Here is a 25,632-nt window from a genome sequence, read left to right as displayed (position 1 = left end):
GTCACTGTGCTTCAGGATGGAGCCACTCTGAGAGTTAGGGTGGTTTATCCATTTACCACTCCTGAACTAGGGGGTTAGCCACGTCCTGGTCCAATGTCTCAGAAGTCTCAGTCCAACCTGCCCTCAAATCATAAGCTAGCCGGTTGTCTCAGAGCAAATGCCATCTTTTGTTGTTTTTGTCTCTGTTGGTTTGTTTCTTAAAAACAAGTGATTCTGAACCAAGAGTTAGTTAGGAGAAGGGTGAAAAACTATGAACCCTCTTTCCCCTGTCTGCATGGCTGATTCCCCCCACCGTCCTTCCTTCAGATCTCAGCTAAAATGCCATAACTCAAGCCCGCGCAGACCACCGCATATGAAGAGGTCAGCTCTGTTTTGCCTTCTGTTGCAGTAAGACTTAACTTTTTTAATTATATATGTATTGTTTGTTAAATAGTTGTGATCTGTCTCCTTCCCTAGATGTAAAATCATCAAGAGTTTCTTGACCTCCTGGCATAGTTCAGGAGGTCAGTGGTGTTGAAAGCATTAGTCAAGTAAATTAATACATATTCATTCAATATACAAATAATCACTGAGCAATTAACGTTTACAAAACTTGGTCCTTTCTCCATAAAGAACTAATGATTCAAAGAAGGAGATTAGGTATATGTGCAAAAACAAGAAATATCTACAGAGCAGACACCACTGAGGGCCTATCCAACAGCCATCCACCCCTTCTTGTGCCTTGAAAGTAAAACCTCAATCTTATTGGACTGTCCTCCCTCCACAAAGCCATGTACCAGGGAAGGTGAGATTAACCCAGCTCAGGGGTAAGTCCTGATTAGTTTAAAGCAGAGAATGGGTTACAGCTGCTTAGATACCATCTATTTGGCCCCTAAGGCAGCTGGGCAGAACAGGGTCAAGACTGCGAGAGCCCTCAGTCACACCCCCAACACACACACACACACACACCCGACACCTCCAGATGTAAGCAGCCCCTCTAGTTACCAAACATGCTGACCAAATGTTCTCATGTTCTAGATATACCCTGACAAGAAGAAATTTAGATTGGAAAGCACCAACCTAACCCAACCAAGGTAATCCCATCCCCTGTGCCAGTGTCTGATTTAGAAAGGAGTATGTGGCTGCAATCAGCCAAATGTAACCTTACAAGAAGCCTGCTAGAGGAGTTACAGGAAAAGTCTCTTGTTTTTAAAAAGGGATAAAAAGAATAAATAGTCTCTAATGCCAATGGATGCTACCACATGTCCAGGTGACTCCCCAGAATGAATAAGCCATTTTAGAATCCCTAAGGCAGCCAGTCTGAGGACCAAGTCAAAACCGTGAAAATGGCAGAGGTAAAAAGCAAGAAATGAAGACTTTAATGACAATGTTGAGCCACCATATTAACATAACCCGGAGCTGCCCCCTTGGGATATCTTGTTCCTTAAGATAATTCATTTTCCTTATTCTGATAGCTTTTATTCTGTGTTCAAGTATAAGCTGGTAGAGAAATTCACAAAATAATTGACAATAAGCAATCTGTCAACAGCTTAGAGCTCAAAATCCTCTCCCTGCTGCACAGTGACAACCATCAAAGGCACCCTGGTGGGTCCCCAGTTGCTTGGCACCAGGGAAAAGTGGATTAAGGTTGGATTCCAGACATTCAAAGCCCGGGTTCTATAATGCCTTCCCATCAATCATGACATCCATGGGGCTCAGCAGGTAGACATGGAGAGGGTAGGAAGCTTTTTTTTTTTAATTCCCTTATTGTTCAAACTATTTTGAATTGACTTTCTAATTATTTGCAGCCAAAAGCATCTTCACTGATAAATCTATCTTCACATAATTAGCAACAAATTTATGTGACCTCCTTTGAGCAAAAAACACAGGAGAAAATGGTGCAGAGATTCATGGTTCTGCCCACATTCCTCCAAATCTACAGATGAGGGGTCTTCAGTGAATTTCTCCCTAAAAGGAAGACAACTGAAATGCCAGGAAAAAGAATTAACCATGTGATCATCCGACACTGTCTCCATCATGACAGTCATAAAGCACAATACAAATGCTCATGCGTCTCCTTGTCTCAGTGTTGGGCAGCATATTTTAACAATACCAAGTTGTGCATTTTGTTATCCCTCCTATATATTCCCCTCTTATCTTAAGAACTTCGACAGAGATTGCATTCCCTTTGTCCAAATGCAGAAAGTACTAGAAGGTAATCTCTAACAGCCCCCTCCCCAACACACACACACACACACACACACACACACACACACACACACAATCTGGCCCCTACTAAGGATTTTTCTTTCAAGGAAGGGAATGTGCTAGACACCAGCAAAAAGGACAGGGATAAAACCAAATTTGGACTGTGTTGTTTAAAACCATTCTGTTTCCCTTATTCTTGTTTAGGTGGAATACTACCAGGGAGAAACTAGAGGTTTTCTAGTTTCTTAAGGTAGTGAAGGCTAGAACCCTATTCCCAGGCAGATCTCTAGGGAGGTCATAGGACTTTTGATGGGGATGATAAGGAGATTCTGGGAACATAAATACTACATCCCTGAAATGAAAAAGAGCCCAACTTCCTTTGGAGAGAAGTAGAGGGCCACCCAACACTGCATGGATGAGGAAACTCTCAGGGTGACCAGCATGGACTAAGGAACAGAGGTCCTTTTCTTGAATGTTCTGTGTGTAGGGACCAAGGGCAGGCAGCCCCAAGATGGATCATTTTTACATGATAACTATTTTTAGTTAAAAAGCAATCAAAACCCAGAAGGTTTGAGAAAAGCTCTTTACCTGGTAGACAGGGAGGAACCTGACAAGGCCTGTATCCGCAGAGTCCTCTCTTTGACCCACTCTTTCTGGGAGGTCCAGCAAACATTTGGTTACCGAATATTTACTCTTTTTCATCTCCCTGTGAATTACAATTCCTCCACTTTAAACTCCAAAGCCCTACCCTCTTCTCCTTAATTCATACAATCTCATCTGGCCTATCTTCAGAGTTTCAACATGTATGTGGATTCTCCACATGTATTAAATCAAATGTGCTTCTCTCCTGTTAATCTGTCTCATGTCAAGTTGATTTTTAGTCTGGCTAGAAAGTCCCTGTAGGAGACAGGAAATTCTTGCTACTCACACGGCCTATGGCAGACATGCTGCATCAGTGACACTCTGAGCACCACAAAGATGAAACTTCACAACATTATAAGAAAAAAAATTAATAATAATAACCAAGTAGGAAGGTCTGCATGATTAAAATTCAGGTATGCAACTTTCAAAGCAATTTTTCAAAATTAAACCTTTAAATCAGAATGCAAACTCAGTCTGTATTTTTAATTGGCTTGACACGTCATGAGCTCCCTAAGGACACATTACCAAGTCAAACTCCCACTAGTTATTCAATATATTCCTGCAAGTCCTGTTACCTTAAAAAAAGAAAAATTATCTGTAAGATAGATAGTTCCATGGTGGGTGAACATCACTGAATATTTTCAAAAACATTCAACTAAAAGCCAGTAACAGAACACTTTTATTTTAATTCTCGCTAGATAGTGCCACACCTATTCATGGGAAAAGGACTCTATTTCCCTTAATAGCTGGGAATTAGTGAAGACCAAATATAAGGAAAACAAGTGCCCTATATGCACGGCACTTTAAAATAGTTGAGATTCCCAAACAATACAAGAGCATTTTCAAGTCACACATGGGATATGAAGTGAAAATATTCTTGGAGGAAATCTTCTCTAATAATACTTACCTACTTCAGAGGGTGCTGGGAAGCTCTATTAACACCAACAGAATACTTTTAGATCTTCAAATAAAAGGACTATAGAAATGCAAAGTATTATTATTATAGTTCTGAAATAATTTCACACCTAGGGATGAGAAAACCCCAGGCCAAATTTTACTGCTTCTCTCCTGCCTGATAAACAAGAAATGCCACAAGCATGGGAGGAAGGGGGTGGAAATCAAACAGAACAAAGACATCAAAGTTTCTCTTTTACTTGAGCTTTGTATTCCCCCTAGATGTCATTTTAGGGGACTCAGAGAAAAAAATGAGTCCCTTTAAGGTCAGGGTTAAGTACAGAGACAATGTTCTTATTGCCTTTTTTTTTTTTTTTTTTTTTACCAGATAAAGTAACAACCAACTGAGGTGAAAAAATACCCTTGTCCAGGTCTACAGGGCACAGTTCCTCTGTGCACCCACAGAGGAAAAATGGCCAGATAAATTATTACCTGAATCACCCACCAGTGCGATCTCACCAGGAGGTCAAAAAGCAACTGCTTTAATAGACACCAGGATTTCTACTTAGTGATAGAGCACAAGACTGTCCTCTGTTGCTGCTGACGGAGGTGGTGGTGGTGCTGTTGATGACGATGACGGTGAGGATGGTGATTACAGGTAATGACAGGATATAGAACAGAAGGTCTCAGACCCTGCCGATCAATGGAATCACCTGTGGAGCTTTCTACATTGGTCCCCATCTCAGATCTACTGATTCTGAACCTGAAAGATAGACCTAAAGTGTTGCTTTGCTTTAACAGAGCCATTAGAATAACAGCTGAAGTGACAGTGTTTGCAAACAACGTCATGATTAAGAATGCAGACTTTGGGGCGCCTGGGTGGCTCAGTGGGTTAAGCTGCTGCCTTCGGCTCAGGTCATGATCTCAGGGTCCTGGGATCGAGTCCTGCATCGGGCTGTCTGCTCAGCAGGGAGCCTGCTTCCCTCTCTCTCTCTCTCTCTGCCTGCCTCTCTGTCTACTGTGATCTCTCTCTGTCAAATAAATAAATAAAAATTTAAAAAAAAAAAGAATGCAGACTTTGTAGAGAGACTGGCTGGTGTTTACTAGCTATGTGACTCTGGGCAAAATACTTCAGCTTCAAGCCTCAATTTACACATCTATAAAATGGAAATGCTATTACCACCTACACCTCATAAGGTAGATGCCTAGGAAAAAAAGCAAATTTTGAAAGAATATGTTAATTCCAAGGAAGACCAAGAGTTCCACATTAAAAGACACATTACCAATCAGACCAACATGATAATTTAAGTGTTAAATTTTGATTTAAGCAAAAATTGTGATATAACTATGTTAGGGGGCTGTGGGGACCAGAAGCAATAAGAGTGGGGACTGTCAAAGAACTATTATTAAAATCAATACAGCAGGGGGAAAAAAAAAACCAGCATAAGCACATTTTTGGCAACAGATAAACACCGGAAGTATCAGAGTTGAAAGTTGCCAATTGTGGGGTGTGGGGTGTGGGCTGGTAGGAGAAATGCAGGAGGAGGGGGTAGGTGTTGCAGTTTTTCAGTATTTGCTTTTTAGTGCTGTTCTATTCAAACAAGGTCGATAGGTTGCTTTGATAAAAAAAAAAAGGTGAATTTTAAAAGATAATTCATTACATGTATAATATTGGATGTCTTTATATACTAGGGTTACCATAAGGTTTTTCAATTCTCCAAAACTTGCTTTATAAAAAACTGATTGATAGAATCCTTCCAACTGTACCACCAAAATGTCCAGGCACTGACAGTTTACCATTTCCTATGTCCCCGGCACCCGCGGCCCTCCTTAGAGGGATACAGCCACTGCCAACCACAGTGCTGCAGGAAGGTAGGGAATAATATTCCAAACTCACATTCTCGGCTTTTCACCCAGTGCCGGAGAGCAAGGTAAACCAGGGAATGCTGACAAGAGAGGGTAGCCTCCCGGGGCTCAGAGGAGCAAGGAGCCGGAAGCACAAACGGAATGTCCAGCACAAGCACCAGGTAGAGTTTTATTTTTATTTTTGTTTTTTAAATGTATGTCCCTTTTCTACTCGGCCTTATATTTAAAAAAAAAAAAAATCCCTTGATTTTTCAATCTGTTTAACATAAATGGCATCATCGTCATCAGCATCACCATCATTCACTGATGTTATGCCAGCACCTGACAACTGGCTAAGCATTCTCACACAGATTACGTTTATGTCAACCTCAGAACACCTCGATACAGAAGACTGGGCAAAGGTTATCCCGATTTTACAGCTGAGACCTTAAGAAAAGTTGGGTATTTTGCCCAGGATCATAAAGCTACCAACAGCAGCGCCCAAACTAGAAAGCATGTTTCCTAACATGTCAGGTAAGTTTCCACCATACAAGGCACTCATGCTACTTATTCACAGTAGGAGTGCAAAATTGATGTTCCTGTGAAAAAAATCATTAACCAACTTTGTTCTAAGCACTGCACAGAACACAGAAGTAGTCAACAAACAAGACACAAGGGGAAACAGAGTGCACTTGCCCATTCCATTCTCGAGAAACCACAAGGAATGCCAGAGACCAAAATAATTGAGTTTTCAATCACACTGTACACATCATTGAAAAGAAGGTGTTCAGTAGGGCAAGGCAAGTGTTCAAAAGAAGAATAAAGATTCAGGGAAAAGCAGAAAAATACGTATTGAGTTCTGTTTGGGGAGGCTGGAGTAGGGGGAAGGAAATCACAGTCCCTTCACAACCCCCAGCCCAGGGCCCCAAAAACTGGAGAGAAGATCTCTCTGCTTCTCCTGCCATTTCCAGCTTTCCCCCGACACACACACACACACACACACACACCCTTTGAGAACTTAGATTAGTAGCCAGAAGTGACTTTTCTCTACCAAACACAGGAGTCATGGGAAGTCCAGCAAAATGGCCCACTTTTAAAACACTAATTGAGAACTCTGCACCTTTTATAACCCATTGCAAAACGTTCAGGTACTTACACATGATGGATGGAAGTAATGAATGATATTTTAATTGTAAACCTCCAAACATAGCCCATTTATTATCTAGCTCCCTAATGTGTCAACTATTACTTCAGCTTCCATGGTTCCAAGACTGAAGCCAGTTGGCTAATTTGAGGAGGATTACTGGAAGAAGACGAGGGGCTCGGGGAATCATGGAAAATAAGCCTAATTTTCCACTGGAAAATAAGGCTTAACAACCATCATTTACCAAGACAGACATGGAGACTAAAGAATGGGAACTGCTAAGGTAGTCCCACAGTAGGTATGCTCAGAGCAGAATGCCCACTGGGAGCAAGGAGAATCCTCTAGCTCAAAACTGAAACTGCTCATGAACACCCACTTAATCAAGCTACTGACTATGCACCCACACCTAGGCCGAGTATAGGCCCCTGGGTATGGCCTCTGGTTACAGCTCCACTCATCTAACCACCCGAAAAGGAAATCAAAGTGCTGTTAGGAAGGGAAAACAGATACAAGACAGGGAAAGAAAGGGAAAGTGGGACAAGTCCTTCTACACTTGCCAAGACTTTCTTCAAAAATTCCTTAAGAACCTAACTAACTAGCAGTTAGATCATTAATTTCTGAAGACTCTATTAACTAATAATTGTCTACACACAGCCGAAGAAAGCGGTTTACCCTAATGCCTACAAAACTTCACCTTAACAACTTCTTACTTCCAGAGGCCTCACTTCTCACTTTATCTGAAAGCTATCTTTTCCTCTGATTCCTAAAGACAAAGCAGAATTTCTCCTTCTTTAGTACTGACATGCTCATTTTGGAAACATTATCTTGAAGCTTCCAAAGAGCACAGACTTCTCAAAATGTCTAATGAATCAATTCAGAAGGATGTTGATTTGATGATAATGATGATGACAGTAATATTAACAAGAGCAGCAGCAACTAACACATACTGAGCATTTGTCGTGGGCCAGGACCTGTTCCAAGCCTTTAATACCTAATAATTCATAACCTTCACAACAACCTTATGAGGAAAACAATACTATTACCTCCATTTCACAAACTAGGAAACTGAGACATGGGAGGTAAATAAGTTGCCCATGGTCCAACAGTTATTAAAGTCAACCCAGGACTGAATCCATGTCTGACTCCAAAATACCAATTTAACAAAGGATTTTCATTGAGAGCAGAGGAAAGGGTCTGTGCTGCGTGAAAACATTCTCCAATGAGAAATGGGAGCATCATAATGGTACCTAAAGTCCGCAAGATTCTGAAGCTTGCCACATCATCACCAACCCCAATAATTTATGAGAATTTATTTCTAAGATGCCATCAAGTACCACTTTACTCCAAGATGTGGCTCAGTGGTCCAGAGGTGTGTAAGTTATATGCCTGAAAACCATTATAGAAAAATTCCATGCCAACCAGCCTTCATGCACCAGAGTTTAGTCATTCCAAAGCAGAACCTCCAAATGGTGCTTTTATAGCTCATGTTTTGATCATTCAAAAGAGGTTTTCTCCAATTTCCCTGCAAAAATATTTTCCCCCTCAAAACAAACATTAAAAATTCAGCCCCAGAAGTAGATTTGTCATGAAGTTAGGAATAACTTAAAATATAAGGTAAATCAAAATGGCTTTCGACTTTAACTTAAGTGGTCACGGTCATGATTGCTGTAATAAAAACGACAGGAAAAAAATCCTAAAATTGTCAAAAACATAATTGATGATGAAAACAAATGTTAAATTATGGCATATTTCACCCTGGCCACCAAAGACTCTTGATGAAACTGCAGCCCTGTAATTCCCCAGAATGAATTCTTTAAATTAAAATACTTCATGCAGAACAGAAATTAAACAATGAATCAAAGAACAATGCTGTACAGCAGTATGCTTATAAATATACCTAGCAAAGAGGAAACAATTACATTTTTCCATGTAAAAACCAACACAATTGTAATGTTTCACAGAAAGCCGATGGGTACTTTTCCCATTGCTTCAAACTTGGAAGTTCATTTCCTGTAACTCACTTAGGGTCCATGGAGACTGGGCAGAATGAAATTAGCTACACCAAACTGGCTGGCTTTCTCCTTTCGACAAAACTAGCTTCTCCACGCAACTGCACAACTGACTTCCATGATAAATTTCATCCAACCCAATTCAAATGCCACTCTGCATTTTAGTTTAAATGCTTTATTTGGCCAGCTGGTTTTATTTAACCATCGACTAGAATTGGTACGAGTGCATTCTTTTTCCAGCTAACATTAATCTTAGTAAACTGAGCTCCATTGGAATGTCTTAACTGCTGAGAAGAAAGCAAAAGTCAGCAAGCATACAATTGCATTTGGCTACCCTCAGCATATCATTTTATTTCCTCCTGCTCTCTGCTAACTATTGCTCAGCACTTTTGCCTAAGAGCGGGGACAAGCAGGTGGTTAAGGAAGTTGTCCTGTCAGCTGTATCTTTAATCCAAGTGTTTAAATCTCTGAATAAAAGAAAAATCAATGTTGTAAAGGCAATGTTTGTCAAGGCCATGTAATAAATACACTTACCTTTACAGACTGTTCTCAATGGATTTTCCTTCTTCTCTGAGCTTCAAAGCTGCAAAGAGATAAAAACAAAAGTAGGGTGTTATCTGTGAGTAAAACACCAAACGTTTCTTCTCCATGTCTCTAAGGAGAATTTCCATATGCCATTGTCTGTGGCACTGGCCAAGTAACCGGGGCCTCATACATCCGGCCAAGTAACCGGGGCCTCATACATCCCACACAAAAGGCCAAAAAAAGACTGTCATCAAGTGAAGACAGCACACACGTCAGGCCAGAATTCAGTCAGACACCCCGGTCAGATGGACAGCGAAATCTTTTGGGGTATGAGCGCCTCAACAGCATAGGAATGGCCAATAAAGTGCAGAGACACAATTCTGGTAAACACTGCACAGCACACTCGCTCTGACCGAGCATTTTATGTTCTTACTTCTTTCTGCACACTCTATTTCCATTTCTCTGAAAAAGTTTTACATGGGGGAACCCATTCCATTTCTACGAGGCACACGGTCCTTCCAAGGAAATAGTATTTATGTCACACTAGTATTTCAAGGGGCTGATATAACATCAGTACATCATTACTCATATGGTGACACCATAAGGTCAAAACTACTTGGGATATTCCTCTTTCTCTCACTCTTGTCTAGATCCTAACATCTCATAATAGTGCAGTAGCTGGGAATGGCCAACTAATCCATGGTTTTCCCATGGTTCTTTTTCTTTTCCTTCCATGTTCTAAGTACCCACTTCAGTCCTTACCAAAGAAACCATTACTGCTGATGCCTGGCCACTAAAGACCAAGACTAGACTTCTGGGCTGTGATATAAATCCTAGAATATTAATGCACGAGATAAAGCCTCTCCATGAGAAATTAGAAATTTCCCCTTCCCCCTGTTATATGGATTTCAATGGTGTTGGGAGAAAAATAACCTGGGATAAACATGATTTGGGGAAAACTACATAAAATAGTATAATACTGCATTTTTGTAGAATATGAGACTTATGGTCTGAAAACATAGAGACCAACCTGTATGCCTTTCCAATTTAAACACACAGAAATGCTAACTAAGCAAAATATGGTGATAATTTGGAAGGATCAAGATGGTAGAGAAGTAGAAGACCGAGATATCATCAGGTCCCAGGAGTTCAGCTAGTTATCAAACCATTCTGAACACCTACAAACTCAACAGGAGATAGAAAAGAAGAAGGGCAACAATTCTAGGAACAGAAAATCAACCACGTTGCGGAAGGTAGGATGTGCAGAGAAGCGAATCTGAAGCCACAAGAAGATAGACCGTGGAGGGAGGAGCTGGCTCCTGGCAAGTGAGAGAGCAGTGGAGCAAAAAACTTTAAGAAGTCTGCTCCACTGAGGGACGCTGCTCCAAAGGCTAAGCGGGAAGTGGAGCCCTTGCAGGGACAGTGTGGTCTCAGGACCCGCAAGGACACAAAAAGACCAGGGGTGTCTGAGTGCAGCAGATCTCCCAGGTATCAGAGTAGGGAAGTCAGCTGCAGAGATGGAGCGGAGCAGTGGGCTCCCAGCTCAGGGTTACCTTAAACCGTGATCCAAGGCACACCTGGGCCACTGCTCTTCAGGCAGGGACCCTACAAGCAGCAGATCCGGGGAGACCACCTCCATCCTCCACAGCAGTGTGGGAGTGCACACCAGGAATCTGCTGGGTTTGGAGACTCCAAACAGGGCCGTGCACCAGAGATAGAAATGCTCAGTCACAGGCCTAGTGAACACAGAGTGCGACCAAAGACCAGGGAGATAGGAGGGATTGACTGCTTTTCTCTGCAGGCGCACTGAGGAGTGGGGTCCCAAACTCTCGGCTCCTATGTGGCCGGAGATTGGGAGGCTGCCATTTTCATTCTCCACCTCCAAAACTGTATGGAAAGCATTCAGAGAACAAAAGCTCCAAGAGTGAACACAAGCAGATTATTTAGCCTGGCCCCTGGCAAGGGCAGTGCAATTCTGCGTTGGGCAAAGACATTTCAGAATCACTGCCACAGACCCCTCCCACAGAAGATCAGCAAGAACATCCAGCCGAGACCAAGTTCACTGATAAATGAGAACTGAAGAACTCTAGAGCTAGGGGAAAGCAACACATAGAATTCATGGCTTTTTTCCCATGATCCTTTAGTCCTTGAAAGTTAAATTTTTTAAAATTTATTTTTTTCTTATTCTACTTTTTTAACTTTACCTCTTTCCAATTTTAACAGTTTTTAAGTATTTTATCTTATTTTTTTTTTAAAGATTTTATTTACTTATTTGACAGAGAGAGATCACAATTAGGCAGAGAGACAGGCAGAGAGAGAGGAAGGGAAGCAGGCTTCCTGCTGAGCAGCGAGCCCGATGCGGGACTCGATCCCAGGACTCTGGGATCATGACCTGAGCCGAAGGCAGCGGCCCAACCCACTGAGCCACCCAGGCGCCCACTATTTTATCTTATTAATACCTTTTTAAAAATCTTTACTTTTCATTGTTATACTCATATTTTATCCCTTCACTGTATTTAACCTTATTTCTTTTATAGATATAGGTTTTTTTTTCTTTAAAATTATGGGATACAATTTCTTCAAATAGATCAAAATACACCCTAAATCTAGCGGATGGTTTTCTTATAGTCTCCAGCCTGATCACATTCTTTCCTCTCTTTTTTTTTCTTTTTTCAACCAACTTCATATCAACTCCTTTTTTAGAATCTTTTTAAATTTTCATCTTTACAGTCATATTCCACCCTTCATTGTGTTTACCCTTATTTTTGTATATATATAAGTTTTTCTTTCTTTAAAATTTTGGGAGGTAGTTTCTTCTAACAGACCAAAATACACCCAAAATCAAGTGTGCAGCTCTGTTCTATTCACCAGTCTAATATATATATAGAGAGAGAGATAGATATAGATATAGATTTCCCCCCTCCAACTTCTCCTCCCAGTTTAGGGTCTCTTCTGATTTGGCGAATATATATTTTTCTGGAGTCATTGCTACCCCTTTAGTATTTTGTTCTCTCATTCAACTATTCTTACCTGGATAAAATGACAAGCCAGAAAAACTCACCACAAAAAAAGAACAAGAGGTAGTACTGACAGCTAAGGACCTAATCATAATGGACATTAGTAATGTGTCAGAACTAGAGTGCAGAATGACAATTATCAAGGTGCTAGCTGGGCTTGAAAAAAGCATTTAAGATATTAGAGAATCGCTTTCTGGAGAAATAAAAGCCCTTTCGAGAAAATAAAAGAACTAAAGTCTAACCAAGTTGAAATAAAAAAAAGCTATTAATAAGGTGCAACCAAAAATGGAGGCTCTAACTGCTAGGATAAATGAGGCAGAAGAGTCAATTAGTAATATAAAAGACCAAATGATGGAGATTAAAAGGAGCTAAGCAAAAGAGAGACAAACAACACTGGACCACAAAAGGAGAATTTGAGAGATAAGTGATACCATAAGATGAATTAATGTTAGAATAATTGGGGTCCCAGAAGAAGAAAGAGAGAGGGGGACAGAAGTTATATTGGAGCAAATTATAGTAGAGAATTTCACTAATTTGGTGAATGGAACAAGCAACAAAATCCAGGAAGCAAAGAGAATCCCCCTTAAAATCAATAAAAATAAGTCCACACCCCATCATCTAATAGTAAAATTTACAAGTCTCAGTTACAAAGAGAAAATCCCGAAAGTAGCTCGGGAAAAGAAGTCTGTAACATACAATGGTAAAAATATTAGATTGGTAGCAAACCTATCCACAGAGACCTAACAGGCCAAAAAGGACTGGCATGATATATTCAGAGCATTAAACGAGAAAAATATACAGCCAAGAATACTATATTCAGATAGGCTGTCATTGAAAATAGAAGGAGATATAAAAAGCTTCCACGAAAACAAAAATTAAAAGATTTTACAAACACCAGAACAGCCCTCCAGAAAATATTGAAAGGGGTCCACTAAGCAAAGAGAGAGCCTAAAAGTAACAGACCAGAAAGGAACAGAGACAATATACAGTAACAGTCACCTTACAGGCTTTACAATGGCACTAAACTCATAGCTTTCAATAGTTACCCTAAGTGTAAATGGGCTAATTGCCCCAATCAAAAGACACAGGGTATAAGAATGGATAAAAAAACAAGACACATCAATATGCTGTCTGCAAGAGACTCATTTTAGATCCAAAGACACCTCCAAATTCAAAGTGAGAGGGTAAAATACCATTTACCTTGCTAATGGACATCAAAAGCAAGCTGGGGTGGCAATCCTTATATCAGACAAATTAGATTTTAAACAGAAGACTATAATAAGAGATGAGGAAGGACACTATACCATACTTAAAGAGTATGCCCAACAAAAAGGTCTAACAATTTTAAGTATCTATGCCCCTACAGGGGAGCAGTCAATTATATAAACCAGTTAATAACAAAATCAAAGAAACATATCAACAATAATATAATAACAGTAGGAGACTTAATACCCCTCTTACTGAAATGGACAGATCATCTAAACAAAAGATCAGCAAGGAAATAAAGGCTTTAAATGACACACTAGACCAGATGGCCCTCATAGGTATATTCAAAACATTCCATCCCAAAATAACAGAATACACATTCTTCTCCAGTGCACTTGGAACATTCTCCAGAATAAATCACAACCTGGGTCACAAATCAGGTCTCAACTGGTACCAAAAGATTGGGATCATTCCCTGCATATTTTAGACCACAATGCTCTGAAGCTAGAACTCAATCACAAGAGGAAAGTTGGAAAAAACCCAGATACATGGAGGCTAAAGAGCATCCTACTAAAGAATGAATGGGTCAACCAGGAAATTAAAGAAGAATTGAAAAAATTCATGGAAACAAATGATAATGAAAACACAACGGTTCAAAATCTGTGGGACACAGCAAAGGCAGTCCTGAGAGGACAGAATATAGCAATACAAGACTTTCTCAGAAACAAGAAAGGTCTCAGGTACACAACCTAACCCTACACCTAAAGGAGCTGGAGAAAGAACAGCAAAGAAAGCCTAAACCCAGCGGGAGAAGAGAAATAATAAAGACCAGAGCAGAAATCAATGAATTAGAAACCAAAAGAACAGTAGAACAAATCAATGAAACTAGGAGCTGGTTCTTTGAAATAATTAATAGGACTGATAAACCCCTGGCCAGACTTATCAAAAAGAAAAGAGAAACGACCCAAATTAATAAAATCACGAATGAAAGAGGAGAGATCACAACCAACACCAAAGAAATAAAAATAATTATAAGAACATATTATGAGCAACTCTACACCAGCAAATTTGACAATCTGGAAGAAATGGATGCATTCCTGGAGAAATGTAAACTACCAAAACTGAACCAGGAAGAAATAGAAAACCTGAACAGACCCATATCCAGTAAGGAGATTGAAGCAGTCATCAAAAATCTCCCAACAAACAAGAGTCCAGGGCCAGATGGCTTCCCAGGGGAATTCTACCAACATTTAAAGAAGAATTAATACCTACTCTGCTGAAACTGTTCCAAAAAAAAGAAATGGAAGGAAAACTTCCAAACTCATTTTATGAGGCCAGCATTACCTTGATCCCAAAACCAGACAAAGACCCCATCAAAAAGGAGAATTAGAGACCAACATCCTTGATGAACATGGATGCAAAAATTCTCACCAAAATACTAGCCAATAGGATCCAAAAGTACATTAAAAGGATTATTCACCTCAACCAAGTGGGATTTATTCCAGGGCTGCAAGGTTGGTTCAACATTCACAAATCAATCAATGTGATACAATACATTAATAAAAGAAAGAACAAGAACTATATGATACTCTCAGTAGAGGCTGAAAAAGCATTTGACAAAGTACAGCATACTTTCTTGATCAAAACTCTTCACAGAGTAGGCATAGAGGGTACACACCTCAATATCATCAAAGCTATCTATGAAAAACCCACAACGAATATCAGAGCTAAGAGCTTTTCCCCTAAGGTCAGGAAAATGGCAGGGATGTCCACTATCACCACTGCTATTCAACATAGTACTAGAAATCCTAGCCTCAGCAATCAGACAACAAAAAGAAATAAAAGACATCCAAATCGGCAAAGAAGAAGTCAAACTCTCACTCTTTGCAGATGATATGATACTTTATGTGGAAAACCCAAAAGACTCCACTCCAAATCTGCTAGAAGTCATACAGGAATTCAGTAAAGTGGCAGTATATAAAATCAATGCACAAAAATTAGCTGCATTTCTATACACCAACAGCAAGACAGAAGAGAAATTAAGGAGTAGATCCCATTTACAATGGCACCCAAAACCATAGGATACCTAGGAATAAACCTAACTGAAGAGGCAAAGAATCCGTACTCAGAAAACTATAAAGGACTCATGAAAGAAATTGAGGAAGACACAAAGAAATGGAAAAAAGTTCCATACTCATAGATTGGAAGAACAAATATTGTGAAAATGTCTATGCTACCTAAAACAATCTACACATCTAATGCAATCTCTATCAAAATCCCATCCATTTTTTTCAAAGAAATGGAACAAATTATCCTAAAATCTACATGGAACCAGAAAAGACTCCAAATAGCCAGAGGAATGTTGAAAAAGAAAACCAAAGTTGGTGGCATCACAATGCCAGACTTCAAGCTCGGTTACAGAGCTGTAATCATTAAGACAGTATGGTACTGGCACAAAAACAGACACATAGATCAACGGAACAGAACAGAGAGCCCAGAAATGGACTCTCCACTCTATGGTCAACTAATCTTCGACAAAGCAAGAAAGAATGTCCAGCGGAAAAAAGACAGTCTCTTCAACAAATGGTGTTGGGAGAATTGGACAGCCACATGCAGAAAAATGAAACTGGACCATTTCCTTACACCACACACAAAAATAGACTCAAAATGGATGAAAGACCTCAATGTGAGACAGGAATCCATCAAAATCCTTGAGGAGAACACAGGCAGCAAACTCTGACCTCAGCCACAGCAACTTCTTCCTAGAAACACTGCCAAAGGCAAAAGAAGCAAGGGCAAAAATGAACTACTGGGATTTCATCAAGATCAAAAGCTTTTGCACAGCAAAGGAAACAGTCAACAAAACCAAAAGAGAACTGACGGAATGGGAGAAGATATTCGCAAATGACATATCAGATAAAGCGCTAATATCCAAAATCTAGAAAGAACTTATCAAACTCAACACCCAAAGAACAAATAATCCAATCAAGAAATGGGCAGAGGACATGAACAGACATTTCTGCAAAGAAGACATCCAAATGGCCAACAGACACATGAAAAAGTGCTCAACGTCACTCGGCATCAGGGAAATACAAATCAAAACCACAGTGAGATACCACCTCACACCAGTCAGAATGGCTAAAAGTAACAAATCAGGAAAAGACAGATGTTGGCAAGGATGTGGAGGAGGGGGAACCCTCCTACACTGTTGGTGGGAATGCAAGCTGGTACAGCCACTCTGGAAAACAGTATGGAGGTTCCTCAAAAGTTGAAAATAGAGCTACCCTATGACCCAGCAATTGCACTACTGGGTATTTACCCTAAAGATAAAAGTGTAGTGATCCAAAGGGGCACCTATACTCCAATGTTTATAGCAACAATGTCCACAATAGCCAAACTATGGAACAAATCTAGCTGTCCATCAACAGATGAATGGATAAAGAAGATGTGGTACATATATACAATGGAATACTATGCAGCCATCAAATGAAATGAAATCTTGCCATTTGCAACAAACTACGTGGATGGAAGTAGAGGGTATTATGCTGAGTGCAATTGGTCAATCAGAGAACAATTATCATATGATCTCTCTGATATGAGGAATTTGAGAGGCAGGGCAGGGGGTTTTGGGGGGCAGGCTGGGAAAAATGAAACAAGATGGGATCAGGAGGGAGACAAACCATAGGAGACTCTTAATCTCATGAGACAAACTGAGGGTTGCTGGGAGGGTTGAGGGTGGGGATAGGGTGGCTGGTTATGGACTTTGGGGAAGGTATGTGCTATGGCGAGTGCTGTGAAATGTATAAGTCTGATGATTCACAGACCTAAATCCCTGGGGCAAATAATACATTAGGTGTTAATTTGGAAAAAAAAAAAAAAAAAAAAAAGAAAAAAATATGGTGATAATTTAAGTACATATATATCCAAATAGCCAAGCTCAAAAGAAAAGGAAAAGACAAATACGAAAATATAATGAATGTAAATTTTCTAGAATAAGACATGAATCCTCACGAAAAAAGCACACCAAGACCTCAGCAAGATAAATAAAAGCAAATCCACAGGTAGATACATCAGAAAGAAACCACAAAATACCGGGAGATAGAAAGCCTTAAAGTCAACCAGAGAGAAAAAACAGACTCCTTACAAAACAACTTGTCATCAGCAAAAATAAAGGCAAGATAGCAATGAAATTACATGTTCAAAGTACTAAGGGGAAAAAAAATTCAACAAAAATTCTATAAGCCATGCTAAACAAATTATCATTCAAGAATGACAGAGAAATAAGGACATTTTTCAAGGGAGGGACAAGGATTGTTTTCTGCTCATAGTAGTTTTGCTGAAAGAAATACTAAAAGGCATACTTGAGTAAAAAGGAATTGACCCCAGATGGAAGGAATGAGCAGCAAAAAGCAATCGGAAATAAAGACATTAGCAAGCATGATGGCAAATCTAGTAAATTTAATAATGAATAATGGGTATTGAGTAATAATTACTAAGCCTTGGTTGTAAAATCCAACAACAACAGTAATGACCAATTTTTAGGGTTTCCAAATAAGGTGAAATTAGTTGTTAGTTCCAATTATATGGAATAAGGGAGGGGAATAAATTGCTTAGAAGGAAGAAACAGATACTCATTAAACTGTTAAAGATATGCATTAAAGTTACTAACTTGTTAAGCATAACCAGCATTTCTTTCTCATTGTATATAGTCAAAGATATCCTTGCATACATGCTCACAAAGACGCATACAAAAATGTTTAGAGCCTCATTGCTAGAATGCCAAGAAATACTGAAAACAACCCAAACACCTATCAACAGTACAATGAATACATACATTTTTACAGTCTTACAATGAGGTATTATACAGCCTTGAAAAATCAATGAACAAAGACACACACATCAACATCTATGCCTCTCAAAAATCTGATATAAAACAACAAACAAGTCACAGAAGACTATAAATATCATTCCATATATACAACATGTTCAAAAAGGTAAAAATACCATCTTGTTTTAGAATATAACATATAAGTGGCAAAACTATTTTAAAAAAGCAAGGGAATCTAATGATTGGGGAAGATTCTGGAATATGGTCATGCTCTATTTCTTGGCCAAGGATATATATTGTATTATAATAGAATACAATACAATTATACACTTCCAAAAACTATTTTTTTTTAAAGATTTTTTATTTATTTATTTGACAGAGAGAAATCACAAGTAGGCAGAGAGGCAGGCAGAGAGAGAGGAGGAAGCAGGCTCCCTGCTGAGCAGAAAGCCCGATGCGGGGCTCGAACCCAGGACCTGGGATCATGACCTGAGCCGAAGGCAGCGGCCCAACCCACTGAGCCACCCAGGCGCCCCCCAAAAACTATTTTGTATGTATGGTATATTTCACAATTTTAAAACACATAAGAGTAATCACCAAAACAATAGGGATGTCCAAACCAACTTAGGGAACAATATAAAGAACAGAAAACTCAGCCAATTCTCCATAGAATATTGGAATGGAAGCAGGCAAGAAACAAAGGAAAGCATAAGTGAGTAGAAAATACAAAAGAAAATATTTAAACTTTTTTTTTTTAAGATTTTATTTATTTATTTGACAGAGATCACAGGTAGGCAGAGGCAGACAGAGAGAGAGAGGGAGAAGCAGGCTCCCTGCTGAGCAGACAGCCCGATGCGGGGCTCCATCCCAGGACCCTGAGATCATGACCTGAGCCGAAGGCAGAGGCTTTAACCCACTGATCCACCCAGGCGCCCCACAAAAGAAAATATTTAAAGTAAATTCAAATATATGAGGAATCAGAGTGAATGGATTAAACACACCTATTAGAATAATTTTTTAAAATGGCTTTTTTTAAGCCTTGCTTTATGATGTTTATAAGAAATACATCTAAAATATAAAGGGAGTTGGAATGGGAAAGTATAGAAAACTACTCACCAAGCAAATAGGGCTCATCTTGATCATATAATGACTTGTGACTGGCATGCATGGTATTGCCTTAAATTATTTTCTCCTGTGTACATGTTTATCACCTTGATTAGTGTCCAAACTCTTTAAGACCTATGGCCTTTATTGTGCAAACCAACCACACCAGCCCATGCATTGTGAGCCCCAGATTCTATACCTGTACCAAATAGTCCTTCAGTAAATACGCGTTGAGCAGACAAGTGCACATGGATTCTACAGTCTTCGTGTACATCTCTCTGGTGCCCAAGCATTTTCCACATAGGTGTGCTACATATCCAAAACAGGAGCAGATCAGGATCAAAAAAACCTCTGGTTTCTGGGGCACCTGAGTGGCTCAGTTGTTAAGCATCTGCCTTTGGCTCAGGTCATGGTCCCAGAATCCTAAGATTGAGCCCCACATCGGATCGGGCTCCCTGCTCAGTGGGAAGCCTGAATCTCCCTCTCTCACTCCCCTTACTTATGTTCCCTCTTTTGCTGTGTGTCTCTCTGTTTAAAATCTTTAAAAAACAAACAAACAAACAAACAAACAAAACCCCACTCTGGTTGCAATGCCCAAAGTATCTCTAGACAAAAGTCAGGAAGAGCCACTCAAAGTAGTCCTCCCTTTCCCCTGTTTGCCTTGACCCAAAAATCCAAGGACTCAAACTTCTACAGGCCACGAAAACCTTTTCATCTGCAGCAGGATGGTGGTACACTACCTCCCATTCCCCTCAAGCCTAGCTCATCTCCATTTTGTTCTGCAGCACACAGACTCTGTAACCTTCATATGACCTCCTGCAAGACAGATTAGATTTAAATCAATCCAAATAGGTTTGGGCTTCGGTGGCTTCTGAAAGACAAAAACATGGAGGCAGAGCAGTACAGGCCAGTAACACCCTGGTTTTTCCTGGTGGCTTTTCAGAGCCTCCTAGAAAATCTTTACCAGCCCCAACCCCCTCACTCCATTACCCAGCCCCCAGCTCCCTTAAAAGCCAGCCTGAATTTAAACAAACATCGTTCTCAAATACAGAAACTTCCTTTGCGATTCATCTTCTCCCAACTGAAACCTCTCTCTGGGAATCATCCAACTACACTTGACTTAACACAGCCCTGCCTGGACCTGAGTGATTTCCCTTCGTTGCATTCTGCAGCCCTCACTTGACTTCACTGCCACATTAAAGAATTGGTTATTGACCTTTAAGTCTTTAACAATTATCTACATACCTGGGAAAGAAGTCTGTTCGCCTGGGAATGAAGACAAGCCACAAGAATGAAGACACTGAATAAATTCGGCCCTCGTCTTGCTTCTTATGCTACGTTCAGTGAGCTGTTACTGCCAACAAATTATTGCAACATCCTTTCAAATGACAGCCCATTTTCAACTAAGATTCTTAAACCTTTTTCTACATATCGGTGAAAACCAGGCAGCTGGAAAACATAGCCCTGGTTAAACAACCTGATGATAAATGAATATTTTAAACACATGGAATTATTTGCATCTTCATACTGATTTAAATGTTCACAAGAGACAGCAGCAAAGACACTAGAAACTTGACATTTCTCACATATATTCCTAGAAGTCTTATTTCAATTTATATGTATGTATTTCTAATAGAATTTCTAAGTCAGAATTTGTGAAACTCTAATATCTTTAGAGTTCAGAGGGGTGGTTAGAATAATTCTTAGTTTTGTACTTCACCTAGAAAATGAATCAATAATCTCAAAATATATGTGGAAATCTTTCCACTACAGCCTAAGTTCAACAAAGATACAGACAACATCTTGTTCTGCACTGAATCCTCATCTTTTAGAACAGTATCTAGCACATAACATATTTTCAACAAAATTTGCTTAATAAAGGAAGTGTAAGTTTGCTTTACTATTAAAATTGAAAATTCTGGGGCGCCTGGGTGGCTCAGTGGGTTAAGCCGCTGCCTTCGGCTCAGGTCATGATCTCAGGGTCCTGGGATCGAGCCCCGCATCGGGCTCTCTGCTCAGCAGGGAGCCTGCTTCCTCCTCTCTCTCTACCTGCCTCTCTGCCTGCTTGTGATCTCTCTCTGTCAAATAAATAAATAAAATCTTAAAAAAAATAAAAATAAAAAATAAAATTGATAATTCTTTTTTCTTTTTAAGATTTAAAAAAAAATTTTTTTTATGTAATCTTTACACCCAGTGTGGGGCTTGAACTCACAACCCCGAGATCAAGAGTCACATGCTCCACAAAACTGAGCCAGCCAGGCACCTCTAGAATTGAAAATTCTTTTTTTTTTTTTTAAGATTTTATTTATTTATTTGTCAGAAAGAGAGAGAGAAAGTACACAAGCAGGCAGAGAGGCAGGCAGAGGTGGAGAGGGAGGGAGGCTCCCCGCCGAGCAAGGAGCCCAATGCGGGACTTGATCATAGGACCCCAGGATCATGACCTGAGCCGAAGGCAGCAGCTTAACGCACTGAGCCACCCAGGCATCCCATAGAATTGAAAATTCATAAGCAAGATTAGTTTTATTTTCTTCTTTTTCCCCCTTTTCTTAATTTGTATTCTAAGCTTTCTTAAGATGAAAAGATCTCTCTACAAGCCTACGTTTGTATCACCACACACACACACAAACACACATACACATACACACCCCCACACATCATCGCCACACCTGTTCAATGCTGTCATATTTGCCAGGCACCAGAAAAGTAAATTTGCCAAGAGTATGAGCTCTGGAAAATCATTAGGTGACGTCTAAGGAGCTGCATACCAATCAGCCAATAATTAGCATGTTAAAATTCAGAGAGTTTGTGACAAATCAAATTCCATGAATCTCAGGGAGCATGACCCCGGCCGGGTTAGCGCCCTGGCTCTGGGGAGGCAGTGGCTTTGTCTGACCAGCAAGACAGGACTGGGAAGTACCATGGCCAGTCTAATCCCCGGGGAGACATTCTGACAATGTGACATTTGCACAGGGATGCCCTAACGTGGCCCCAGTATGTTTCCTCAAAACGGGATGACATTTCAAGTCAAACAGCTTGGTTCCCCATAGTCCAAACCTTCCCCAAACTCGCATATAACCTGATTTTGAGAAAAATAGGGTCACCTCAGAGAGAAACTGAGGTTGTACAGAAGCAATGTTAAAATAATCCATTTTTTAGGAAGGTCACGTCAGATATTCTGTGTTTAACCTCATTCATTATCATTCTGTGCTGACACAGACCTCAGACAGCCTGAGTCTAAAAAACAGTTCTCATTTGAGCAAAATCCTATTCCTATCCATCTACCCTGGATACTTTTTAATGAATGCTGAAACCAGTTACAAAATTGCGCTACCAAAAGGTGTGGAGAGTGGCTGTCTGTGCACTGTGTCCTCACTAAACTCCTGCTGTCTGGAACTGCTGTCTACATGCAAGGCCGTCCAAGGATGTACAGACACTGCTGTTCCTGCTGCTGCGGGCCCATCGAAGGTCACCTTTCGTACATGGCCGATTCTATCCAAGGGGAGAAACCAAAGAGGGTGGAGAACACCCAGCTCCCCGCTGGGCTTTGGGAGTGTCCATATGCCTCGGGGAACACACTCTTACAAGAAGTCCAGGATGAAGGGCCTGTCCTCTAACCAGACTGACCAAACTCTTGGGGCAAACACTCTGCCTCCATCACATACGTGCCTGTGTGGGCCTGGTCTGAGTATGTTCCCACCCCAAGCCAAGGGTGACTGTTCTACCGGGCCTCTACTCTACTACAGGGCCAGACAGCAGCCTGTGCTCCTCTTGGCTCATGGCCCGATATTCTGATGGCCCAGCTACGTCACTGCAGAGAGGGAGTCTGGTGGTGCCCTCCTCTGAACTCTCCATCTGGAAGATTCCCTGGCCTCCTTCCCTCTCATTTTTAATCTGACAGACACTGCTGGACAGGGAAACTCAGAGTACACCAAAGTTCATCTTTCCTTCCCTGCTTCTCGGCTGGCTTAATCACAGGGGCAGAACGAGGTTGGCATGGACCAGGATGCCAGGAATTAAATGAAGGTCCCTGACCACTGGAGCACATTAGTCCTGCCTTCCAAAGTCTTAATTAGTCTTCCTCTGCCTGGCACACCCACTTGCCTTTGGAAACCAGGAAGGTGGCAGAGTAAGATGCCATGCTCACCCCAAGTACTCCACAAAACACTGGTTGGGAATGGTGGTGGCAAATGCCTGCTGGCAACAACAGTCAGTTTTGAGGCCTGGGCCCCAGCGGCAAGATGTCTGCTCCCCTTTCTAATGCAAACAGTTATGCAGCATTACTCTGAGTGATTGTCAGCCACCAGCTCAATTTGGAGGCAAAATGATCTTAACAAACAGTGGCAGACTTACAGATAGGCTGCCGAGTCTGGGGACCGAAACAAAGGACAAAAAGAAGACAAAAAAAAAAAAAGAGTAGGATTGATGGTGAATGGAAGAGGGGAAAATGAACAGAGCAAAGAGAAATGAGGAGGATTATGGGAATAGGTACCTCAGTTCTGCTACTCCAAAATGAGCTATGAACATAACAAGGGACTCGGGTGGAAGCAATGTGGGGGAAATCACAGAAAGGAGACAGAGAAGCAAATCTGGAGATTTTGATGCTGGGACAGATTCGGGGCTAGCAATGGAAGAGATTCAACATGAAGTAACATTTGAGAGGTTTCAAAAGACAATGAGTCTTAATTCTGTTCTGTTTTCCACCCTTTGAGTTAAAGTGGCACACCAAAATTTGCTATTTTTCTAAGAGGACATTGACAGATACAATGGGAACACTGAATACATTTTTTCCCTCTGCATTCATTATCTCTGGCCCTTATCCACAGGCCTATTGCAGACTAAATTGGATTTTGGATTACTGGTACTGAGGCGCTGCAATTAATTAACAATAAAAACATAATATTTATATCCAGGCCTAACAACATCTGACATTTAAACTTATTCTGCCAGTCGGGCAAATTCCATCCGACAAATTTTCATTTTAATGAACATGACAGGCCACGGTTTACATGATAGGCCAAAGAGCAGGAAAGAGTTGATCTCTTGGCATGTGCTCTCAAGGCCTGGCAGTGCTGGAGGAGAAACCAGCTGGGGAGCCGCTAGAGGAACAGAAAGCCCAGATCCCCAGCACCACCCAGACAGACCAAGAACACATGTCCTACAACAAAGATCCTAGTACGCAACTGTCCTTGTTTCTGTGCAAGCTCAAAGTTAAATACCTACTGCCCCTTATGATCCACTGGATAATTTGTCTTTCTTTGGGCTGCTGACATTTTCTTTGGGGTATGAAAATCCCTTAGTCCTTACTAATTAAAAAGTGATAAACGTTTTGCAAGGCATCCAATAATGTGCAAAGAACACAAGAGTTGGAACTGATGCAGCTTTCTCGGTTGGCACAAGACTGGCCTTCCGTGTTTTGCCAGATGGTATATCTCAGTAAGTCCCCAGTCCCTGACTCAAGTGAGGGGCATTGTCAATATGATGCTGAAGCAAGACTATCTATCTTTAAATGTTATCTTATTTTGCATTATACTAATGCCAGTGGCTTTTTTTTTTTTTTTGCTGAAACTTTCACAGCTAAGGAAGTTTTCATTTTTCTGTGACTCATTATTCAAGCCAACAGAGGATAGTACAGATGAGGGAAAAAAACTTCATCCCCATTAGAACCATGTAAATTTGATGGAAACCAATGTCAGGAACCACATCTCCCAGCCTGACCTCTAGTGGCTCCTCTATGGGTTCCGGGTGAAAGGACATGGGTGAGACAGAGTAGGTTTCTCCAAACCTGTCTCCATTACCCCAAAAAACATTTAAGTAAAGGACAGAGTTAAGGATGAAAAATTCAAAGAGACCAAGGCAATTAGACAGAAGCTTAACAGATGTGGGAAGGAGCCGGTGAAAAACTAGCAACAAATTGTCAGTAGGAGCCCTTCTTATTGGAAAGGCCATATATTTCTAGTTCACTTATCTAAAACACTCTTTATCCTAGCTTTTACATCAATTCAAAGGAAATGAAATGAAGTTCCAATTTAAAAGCAAGACTTCTTCAGAATATGGATTTGGTTCTTGGGTTCCAATCTCAGCAATTAAAACAGCCATGGTGATTTGTCTTCAAACAGTGGCTCTGAATAGATCCGAAATGGTAACGATGTTCCATGGCACAGATATAGCCATGATACCAGAATATGAAATCCTGAAAGGGTAACAGCATCCCCACTATTATAACCCAATTCT

At 40.5% G+C, this 25,632-nt stretch overlaps 1 long non-coding RNA gene across 2 annotated transcripts in view; it reads right to left on the bottom strand.

Moving 5' to 3' along the window:
• Nucleotides 1–25,632, bottom strand: part of LOC125078288 (uncharacterized) — a 79,842-nt gene that overhangs the window by 30,749 nt on the left and 23,461 nt on the right. For both annotated transcript variants that reach the window (XR_007120849.1, XR_007120848.1), the window contains exon 2: nt 9,256–9,304. This is a non-coding gene — a long non-coding RNA (uncharacterized LOC125078288). The remainder of the gene's footprint in view (nt 1–9,255; nt 9,305–25,632) is intronic.

This window comes from Lutra lutra, chromosome 1 (assembly GCF_902655055.1).
Source record: "Lutra lutra chromosome 1, mLutLut1.2, whole genome shotgun sequence".
NCBI classification, from domain to species: Eukaryota; Metazoa; Chordata; class Mammalia; order Carnivora; family Mustelidae; genus Lutra; species Lutra lutra.
This window is presented reverse-complemented; position numbering and strand designations above follow the sequence as displayed.